General features: G+C 43.4%; 1 long non-coding RNA gene and 1 pseudogene across 1 annotated transcript; both read left to right on the top strand.

Moving 5' to 3' along the window:
• Window positions 1-1388: 1388 nt before the first annotated feature.
• LOC120667992 lies at window positions 1389-3597 on the top strand (annotated as a pseudogene).
• A 1982-nt stretch (window positions 3598-5579) lies between these two features.
• On the top strand, window positions 5580-6979 carry LOC120666555. The gene is made up of 2 exons (XR_005671785.1): window positions 5580-5906; window positions 6517-6979. It is a non-coding gene; the product is annotated as an uncharacterized LOC120666555 (long non-coding RNA).
• The last annotated feature ends 2296 nt before the right edge of the window (window positions 6980-9275 follow it).

Here is a 9275-nt window from a genome sequence, read left to right as displayed (position 1 = left end):
TATTTCAAAGCAAGAAAAATAAATAGAGAAGAACTAAGGTACCGTTTCGATCTACTAGGAATTCTGTAATCAAGGAAAAATAATCACAAGCAATCCAATCCAAGCAGACTTTGAGTCAAGACTCATCTAAATGCTTATTTCGAAGCAAGAAAAAGAAATAGAGAAGAACAAAGTACTGTTTGGATCTACTAGGCATTATATAATCCAGCAAAAATAGTCACAGTCCAATCCAATTCCCTCAAATCACAATCCGATCCAAACAGTCTGGATTGTAGTATAGATTGTAAGACTCCAACTATAATCCTACTATCCCCTCTTACTTGGGAGATTTTGGGATGAAAAAAGACGATTTTTCCCAGGCAAGGACATTGTAGACATTGACTTTTTCACAAGTACCCTACTATCCAGATTATAATCTAAGGATCTTTTAGCGCACTAGATTAGTATCCAGAGTACATATTCTTATAATAACTATCCACCATCCATATTATGATAATCCAAAGGTGATCCAAATGGAACCTAAGATAACGTACAACCACTTGCATCTTGCATCCCTACTCCGTACGCAGGATTAGACAACACAAGAGTCAAAATCAGTGCCGGCCCTAGGGGTAGGCCACCATGTGCGACGGCCGAGGGCCCAAGCCAGGAGGGGGCCCAAGCTAAGTATGTATTAAGTACGTACAATACGGCTACTGACCAGTCTATGTGATTGCAGTTTAAGAGGCCAAGAGCTAAACATTAAAGGTGCTGCAAGTAACTTTGCCAGATTCTTTGACGTCAGCGCTTGAGATTCTGAAATTTATTATGGCTGCAGATTGCTATCCAAATATTTTGGTTGCTTATCGAATCCTCTTAACTGTACCTGTGACTGTAGCTTTAGTTTAAAAAAGTTCCTCAAAACTAAAGTTGTTGAACAACTAATTGAGACCAACTATGTCACAAGAAATATTAGATGACTTTGCAATGTGCAACATCGAGAAGGCTATATCGGATACTATTGATCTCAATACCGTCTTGATGATTTTGCATCAAGAAACGCCAAAAGAAATATCTTTTTGTGAGTCAATGGATATTATGGAGTGCAAATATATGGTAATCAAATTAATTCTAGAAGTACAAATAAACTATTGTTTGAGTCTACAATATTTCCCGATAATTATCAAACATGTTAAATGTTGGAAGAATGCAAGACAACCTTCTAGAGTATTCTCTACAAGGCAATGAGAATATATTTTCGTGGAGTACTCTAGAATTAGTAATAAATAAATTATAAAACCTTGTAATATTTAGGAATTCTCTATAAGGGGGAGACATGTCACCACCCTATGATCCGCCTTAGCTATAAATAGAGGACCCCCTCCTTACCATGTCATCTATCTAAGAGCATGGTAGATGATAAAGGGTGAGTGCTAGGATAGACACAAAGAGAGGATGTGTTGTGTACTCTGGTGTAATACTGTTGTGTTGTAATAAATCAAATATTTTGTAAGTGTTGTAATAGCGTATATATATTATAAGATTTTATATAAGGTCTAGATTCTAGAGAGGGCGTCACTATGAGTTCGCCAGAGGACCTTCAAAATCATAGGGCCGGCACTGGTCAAAATATGCAGGGTTTCAATACGTATATATAGGACAATTTTTAGCAAACAAAGTGTACATATACTCTCTCCATTTTAAATTACATTTCGTCGACTTCTCTAGATGTATCTAGATATACAAATGACGTATATCTAGATGCGTAGAAAATACATATTATATATCTAGGAAAAACTAAAATGATCTATGATCCAGAATGAAGGAATAGTAACTAGTAGTAAGTAATATTTAAATTAATATTTGTAAACAAAAAAAAGTAAAGTTATTGTGAGGTGGTTGGCGCCATCTAGGATGGGATCCTAATCGGACGGTATGACGTGAGGGGTAGGACACTTGTCACCCATCCAGATGTACACGGCTCCTGCGTTAACGCCTAATCCCTAATTCCTCGATCCGAAGAGGCGGTTCCCCTTTTACCCCTTCCGGCCTTCCCGGGTGGAACAACCAAACCCTTGCTGCCGCCGCCGCCATGCCGATCCCCACCACGGAGACACGGATGCCCGACAACCGTAGGCACAAGGGGACGTCCGCGGGCTCGTCGTCCGTGCACCCGCCTCCCATCACACACCATCGGCTGCCAGGGCCGCCGCCTCCCATCGCAAACCATTGCCAGCCAAGCGGATCTCGTCTGCGGAGGCCGAGACCCACGGGCGCTCCAAGCGATCCTCGTCGTCCGACACCGCCGGCGCCTCGTACCCAACCTGGGTGATGCTTTGCCGGGTCGGTGCCCGGAGGGACTTCTTCCGCATCGACGGCACCACGTCAGTGGTCTCCTACACCTCCAGTGGCGAGCAGATCTCCGTCTCCTTCGAGCTCGCCAAGCCACCGCGGACCTTCCTCATCACCCTCGACTGACCACAGGGCCCCCGCCCATCAGAGGGGGGGGGGAGCACGTCGTATCCGGTTGTCATCGCCACGCACCGCAACGTCGCGCTGTTCGAGATAATCTACCGTGCCCAGATAATCCACCGCGCCAAGTACTATCGATCTGCCTGCATCGACAACTTCGTCTACAAGGCCGGCGGCGGGGAGCACCCCTCTTTGACGCGGCTGCCTATTTGAGGAAGGAGCCTTCGAACATAGACAGCCCTAGGCCGCGCCGCTTGAGCAGGGAGATCGCGGGCCTCCTGTCATGCAACGTGGATTTGTACATTGTGGCTGAGCTCGAGAGTAGCCTGAAGCTAGCTTCTGCAGCCAACATTTACTTGTTGTGTTCTGGGTCACAATTGGAAGATCTTCAGGGATGTGCCCATCCGCCACGCCGATGGCATCCCTCACCTTTGCTGGTGGTCAACTGATGTGGTGCTAGCGCATGGCCGTCACAGCTTGATTTGGGTAGATTAGTTGAGAGGGATGATTGTTGCCGACATGGCCCATCCAGGAAATGGCATCCTCGACCCCCAGGAGCCTATTCTCTGGTACGTGTCGCTTCTGGTGGATCCAGTGCAAGGGAACCCCTATCACAGCGATGACTATGGCCGAAGACAACCTACAGGTTACCGTAGTTTGTGCGGCACTCACTGTGGGATAAAGTTCGTCAATGTTAGCCAACGTAACAACAGTTTCAACATCAGCTTGTGGTCGTTGTTTGAGGATCAAACATGGAGGGAAGATGCAACTTTGGATGCTGATCAGCTTTGGGACCTCGACTCTGAAAACCGCCTTCCAAAGGTCCAACCAGAATTCCCTATTGTTGATATGGAAAACCCTGATGCTGTTTGCTTTTTGTTGAACAAGGGTCGCCAAACCTTTAACCTTGAGGACCCAACATGGATGGTAAAGGTCCACATGAAGAATAAGATTCTGTTAGATTTCATTGATTATTCCAATAAAGAAAGCCAGTCGTGTCAGAACGCCTACACAAGTGCCAGAATTATGTCTAAGGGGTTCTCTTTCATCGCCAGTGAGCTACCATGTTACCTATCTACACAGCAAATTTTCTCAACAGGTCACTGGACATCACCCTCTCTTCTTCCAGCAGGAGAGCGTGTTTAGAGGTAAGACCGTACCTCAAGTCAAAGGGCCTTGTAGTTGGAGCATCAAAAGGATTTCAGATGTGAGCGTCTGCAGGTTCAGAAAGAAACTTGCCAGATTATGGCACCTCCATAGTTATGTTATTATGTTGTTTGCTTGTACTTGCTATAACAGTATTATGGATTGTGTGCAATTATATTCCATGTTTTAATGACCGGATTATTTTGTGACTTTGTTGCTGTGGGCTCAGCCTGAAGATGAGTAAACAGTCATGTTGCTCGACCTGATTATATATGTGAGTAAATACGAGGCATTAGTTTGAGCATTTGATACCTTGAGAGCAAAGGGATCTGAAAAGGAGTGAAATGCTGCCATCGTTTATAATCGGTTTAGACTATCCTCTCTTTTTGTCAAGCTCTGTTGTGCATTACGTTTACCATTCGAGCTCTGCTGCGCATTACCCTTGTGATGGCTTGCGATACATTCACTGGTGAATTAATATTGAAATTTTGGGTTCTTGGATAAATTGGATGCCCAGATGATAGCAGCTTTATTTACATGAGCTGATTCCCTATTGGTACGCTGCTAGAAGCAGTTTGAAGGGCGTAAATGAAAATATGAGCATGAGTTATTGCCCCTACGGCCCTGCCTGGGTCCAAGGCAGCAAGCCCCTTAGCCCTAGAGAACTGACATAGCTGAGATTCATCCTTGTAAGTCTGAAGTGCTTGCTAAGCCTGAGCTATTCTGTGTAGTTGAAAATGGAATTAGATATGCAACAAACTGAATGTAAGAAACACCATCTTAATTCTTTGGAAGCAAATCTCTGTGCAATGCCTTGAGCACGTAGTTGAGGATATACAAAAGTAATACACACGGTTATCATCAAGAAATGAATGCCAAATCAAGGCAAAATGCAATGGCAAAACAAATTATATTTCTTTTGTGGAACATTCAGTCTAAATGAATCCTAACCTATGGTACGGTAAATTTATTACTTGAATGCACTCCTGGATGACTAAGTTTGGACAGGAAATCAAAATATTCTATCAGTTAATTAATCGGTTGCGATGTTGCTTGCATATTTTCGTTATGCATTGATATAAATTTTGCACATTAGGTACAAATGTGTTAAATGATGAAAAAAATATGTCTAATATCTTCCTTGTCTAAATAATTAGATTCTAAGATAAACCAAGAACACAGAATTCACTGTCCCCTTATGCAAACAAAAAGAAGGAAAATCAAATCACAGAAACAGCTACATTGTCCCTTGGAAAAATAATTAGTAGTATATTTGAAAATGAAATTAGCTTCTCACGATAAGGAAGCAAACTGAATGTAAGGAACACCTTCATAATTCTTTTAAATACATATCTATGCAGATACCTTTTACAATGCTCGGAAATACTTTCCAACGGCTCGCAACGCCTACGCAAAATAGGTATTTTGGTTGTTTTTATTCGGGGGGGGGGGCAATATGGTCATTGCACATCCTCAGATAAGAACGGGCAGCCCGGCGCCCGTTCCACGGCCGATTCCCGCACGCCGCCGACTCCGTGCCGTCGCCCTCGCCTGGCGATCGCGGGCCGCCTCCTGGACACCGCGCGTCCGCCCCTCCAGCACGCCTTCCTTCCCTCCGGGCTGCTCTTGCCGGCCTCGAGGACCCCGCCTCCCTCCGCGCTCCCTGCGGCGTCCTCCAGCAAGCGGCTGCTCCGGCCGGCCTCGAGGACCCCGCCTCCCTCCGCGCTTCCTGCGGCCTCCTCCAGCAAGCGGCTGCTCCGGCCGGCGTCGAGGACGCCGCCTCCCTCCGAGCTGCTGCCGGCGTCCACCCAGCGATCGACCGCCCTACGTCCCCTGCACTATCACCTGGTACGCACTCATCCCTTCATTAATTTGCATCCTCCTTGCCTGCAAAGAAGGAGCGCCCTTTCCAATTCAAAGAAGAACGAAGTGGGGATTCGAGTTCGAGCTCCGACGATGACGTGTTAGAAGAACAGGTACAGAATTTCTCTTTGCTGATAACAACCAATGTCATTACGGTTACCACGATTGAATGCGTATCGAATTGGATCTTTCTGGTTGCAAGCAATTTGATTATGCCTAACATTAAATATTGTGTATGAATTAGATAATACTTGTAATGAATTGCTTCTATGACATTGAAGTCATTGTCTGCAATTTTGGAAGCCATGTGTTGTTGCCGTGGAAGCGTGTTGTTAATGCCTACCACTATCATGAGGCCGGCACTGTTTTATGCCTTTTTCAAGCTGATGATAGAGGACTGCTTGCTGCTGTTCGTTAAATCTTCATTTGTTAGTTTACAATATCATGTGAGTTTTTGTTACTTGGACATCATGGGCTGCTGAAACAAACTTCATTCTGCCCGCATTTTTAAATTGTGTATGAATTAGCTAAGACTTGGAATGAAGTGCTTCTGAAACATTGATGATAGGAGAGTGAACTTAATTTGTTATTAATTTATATCAATAGTCATGCATTCTGGACCATCTAACCAAGGGGTAACTTATAAGGATAAGCTGATCCTTGAAACACACAAGTCTAGGCTGTTTTTTTTAAAAGAAAATGTAAGTGCTTCTTCATCTGGTAATAACAACTTTACACTATGTCCAAAAGTTTGCATTACATTATTCATCTGCTTAAAAAGGGGTACAAAAATAAAAAGTATGCTCCCATATATTTCTATAGCTATGAATCTGGACTTCATAATTTATTGTTTACTCTATCAGGACAGTCTTTATGTCGGTAGCAAGCTGAAATTCTTTGTTTAGCACGTGCATTACAGAACATATAGCAAATTTATAGCACCTGTTCAATTGTTAATAATATAAGATTGCAACATTGCTAATTTGATATTTGTGATCTCAGTATAGCATTGCCTAGGTGAGATGATGATTTTGTTATATTCATTGCTTTGCTCAGGAGGATGCCTCTGAGGAAATATCAGGGCTAATAGCAGAGTTTGTGACCTCTTCTGAAGAAGCATCTGATGGTCGAATTGAGTAGCCAGCCTGTTATATGACATCCTATGAGTTCACGGCCATGGTCAAGGATCAAGATCTTGGATTTGAAAATGCCTTATGTGCATACATATGGCTCATTCAAACAAGAAGATGGCTCTGCCTCGGACAATTTGGTAGCTCCTGTTGCTAGCATGAAACACTTACCTAAGTGCAGACATCATGTTCATGTACTATATCTTAAGGGATAGTTTAACAGATGCAGCCATAGAACTCTTGTGTTGATCTTGAAGTTGATGCAGCGATGAGTATTATTAGTTAAGCCTTTTTGTCAGAGGAGTTTCTGCTTGTGGCATCTGTACTGAGTTCTGACTTACATTTGTGTACTTGTTAAATTGGTATTAATCCTTGCTGTCTTGCTTGAATTGTAAAATGGTGTGCTGCAGACTCGTGAGTTGTAAAAGTTCTGACTTAATTTTCTTTGGAATGCAAGCTGCCGCTGATGTGTAGCTGCAGCGCTGCAGAAAAATCACTGCATGTTCCAGTGATGTTTCTTGGTTTCTTTTCCTTTTCTGGTTTAAGTCGATAAAGAAACATAGAAGTTGGTTGATGGAGGGGAGAAAAAGAAGTACATAAGTAGAGTGTTTTCAATTCCAGTGACCAAGCTCATACGTCCGCTCTCTTACCCATGGTCAAGGTAGAGTGATTTTGTTTTGATGCTCCGTATGGAACGAGGGAGGCAAATCGTTGCGGGATGTATGCAGTGGACGGAGGAAGAAGAAGAGTCTGGAGAGGGACTGTCAATCTAGAGCATTGGTTGGTTGTTGGATGGTAGATGTTGATGGTACTGCTTAAATTACAGTCGCAGTTATAACTGCACCCGATCCTGGTCCTAATCTACATCGGCGATGGCGTCGACCTCCGCTATCCCGGCGGCGGTCTCGATCTGACGGAGGCGCGGACGATGGGGTGCGCGGCGCCGCGCGGCAGGTAGCGGCAGTGGGAGACCGCCTCGGCGGCGGCGGAGTCCGTGCGGCGTTGAGCGCACGGAGGCAAGCGAGGACCTCGGGGATCCCGCCCGAGCCATGCTCCATGTCGACGATGTAGTCGTAGCCGGCGAGGGCGGCGAGCTCGACGAGGGTGGACGGCGAGGAGGAAGAGGCCGTAGAGGGTGTCCCCGACGGCGAGACGGTAGACTGATGAAGGAACGCAAACCCTAAGAATGAACATCTTCTCTTTAAAAAATATTCATCTCACTATAATTTTAAATTTACCCTTTTACCATTGATTACAAAAAATAACTACATAAAAGGAATCGCCATTAATTTCTAATCCTCTTAATTTTGGAGGTATTGGGAGGCGTTAAGCCATACATGGGCCCACCGACCATAGACACATCTAATGCCTCCCGACGCCTTCTCATTGATGCCTCCCGACGCCTTTCCTCATATGGGCCCACAAATCATAGGCATATGAAATGCCTTCTAACACCTCTCCAAGCATTGTAAAAAAGTTCTTACATTAGACTTTAGAAAGCAGACTTCAGTTATGCATGAAAATAAAATGGAGGCATTCCTAATGAACATGACAGAAATAAAATATATAAAGTGGTGACTGAGAAATGAATGTCATATCATGGTAGAATCAAACAGGAAAATAAATAATATTGCATCTGCAGAGCATTCAACCTAAATGGACCCTAATAAATGTTACGCTAAATTTATTACATCATTGCACCCTTGACTAACTGAATCTGGACAGGAAATCGAATTGGCAGCTAAAATATACTCGGTGCAATGGAAACTTGTCAAGATCTAAAGGTATATGCATCGTAAGCATGTCTAAAATCAGCGTATACTGCTTATCAGTTTTACATTTATTGTATCATTGCAGCCCTGCAATGTGATAAGCCAAACTACATCTCAGCAATCTTGACCATTATGACTCCATCTTTGCAGGAATAAGGTATGAGACCTTAGGATGCAAGATGAAACACGCTAGGATGAAACATGCACTCACTGGGTTGTTTTGAAGCAACAAATATGCTTCTGAAATAGGATGCACATTCACTGGTAATCCTTTTAAAAGCGCAAACTGGAGCATTCGTTCTGCAAATTAAAGTTAGTCAAGGAAAATAAAAATACCAATGGGTTCAGAATTAGCAACATAAGTGGTTCCTAAAAATAGGTATGTTCAATGGAACGGAATCTCAATTCAGTAATATGATGAACCCCTGTCTGGGTCCAAGGCAGCAAGCCCCTTAGCCCCGAAGAACTGCCATAGCTGAGATTCATCCTTTTTCTTGCACTACAAATCCTCCTGCTTTTAGAGAAAGCATATAGCTGCGGTACAAACTCCACACACACGCTGGGGAAACCAGCTTAGAGTCTGTTTAGATCTCAAATTTTTTACACCCAAAAACATCACATCTAATTTTTGGACACATACATAGAGTAATAAATAAAGTCTATTTATAAAACTTTTTACACGGATGGGTTGTAAATCGCGAGACGAATCTAATGAGCCTACTTAATGTATGATTTGCAACAGCGGTGCTACAGTAACCATTCGCTAATTATGGATTAATCATGGATTAATTATCATCATTAGATTCGTCTCACGATTTATAACCCATTTGTGCAAAAAGTTTTGTAAATAAACTTCATTTAGTACTTTAAATTAGCAAGATTCCGTTCCCAAAATTTTTGGACACCTCATCTA

The sequence above is a fragment of the Panicum virgatum genome, chromosome 3N (assembly GCF_016808335.1).
Source record: "Panicum virgatum strain AP13 chromosome 3N, P.virgatum_v5, whole genome shotgun sequence".
Classification (NCBI taxonomy): domain Eukaryota; kingdom Viridiplantae; phylum Streptophyta; class Magnoliopsida; order Poales; family Poaceae; genus Panicum; species Panicum virgatum.
This window is presented reverse-complemented; position numbering and strand designations above follow the sequence as displayed.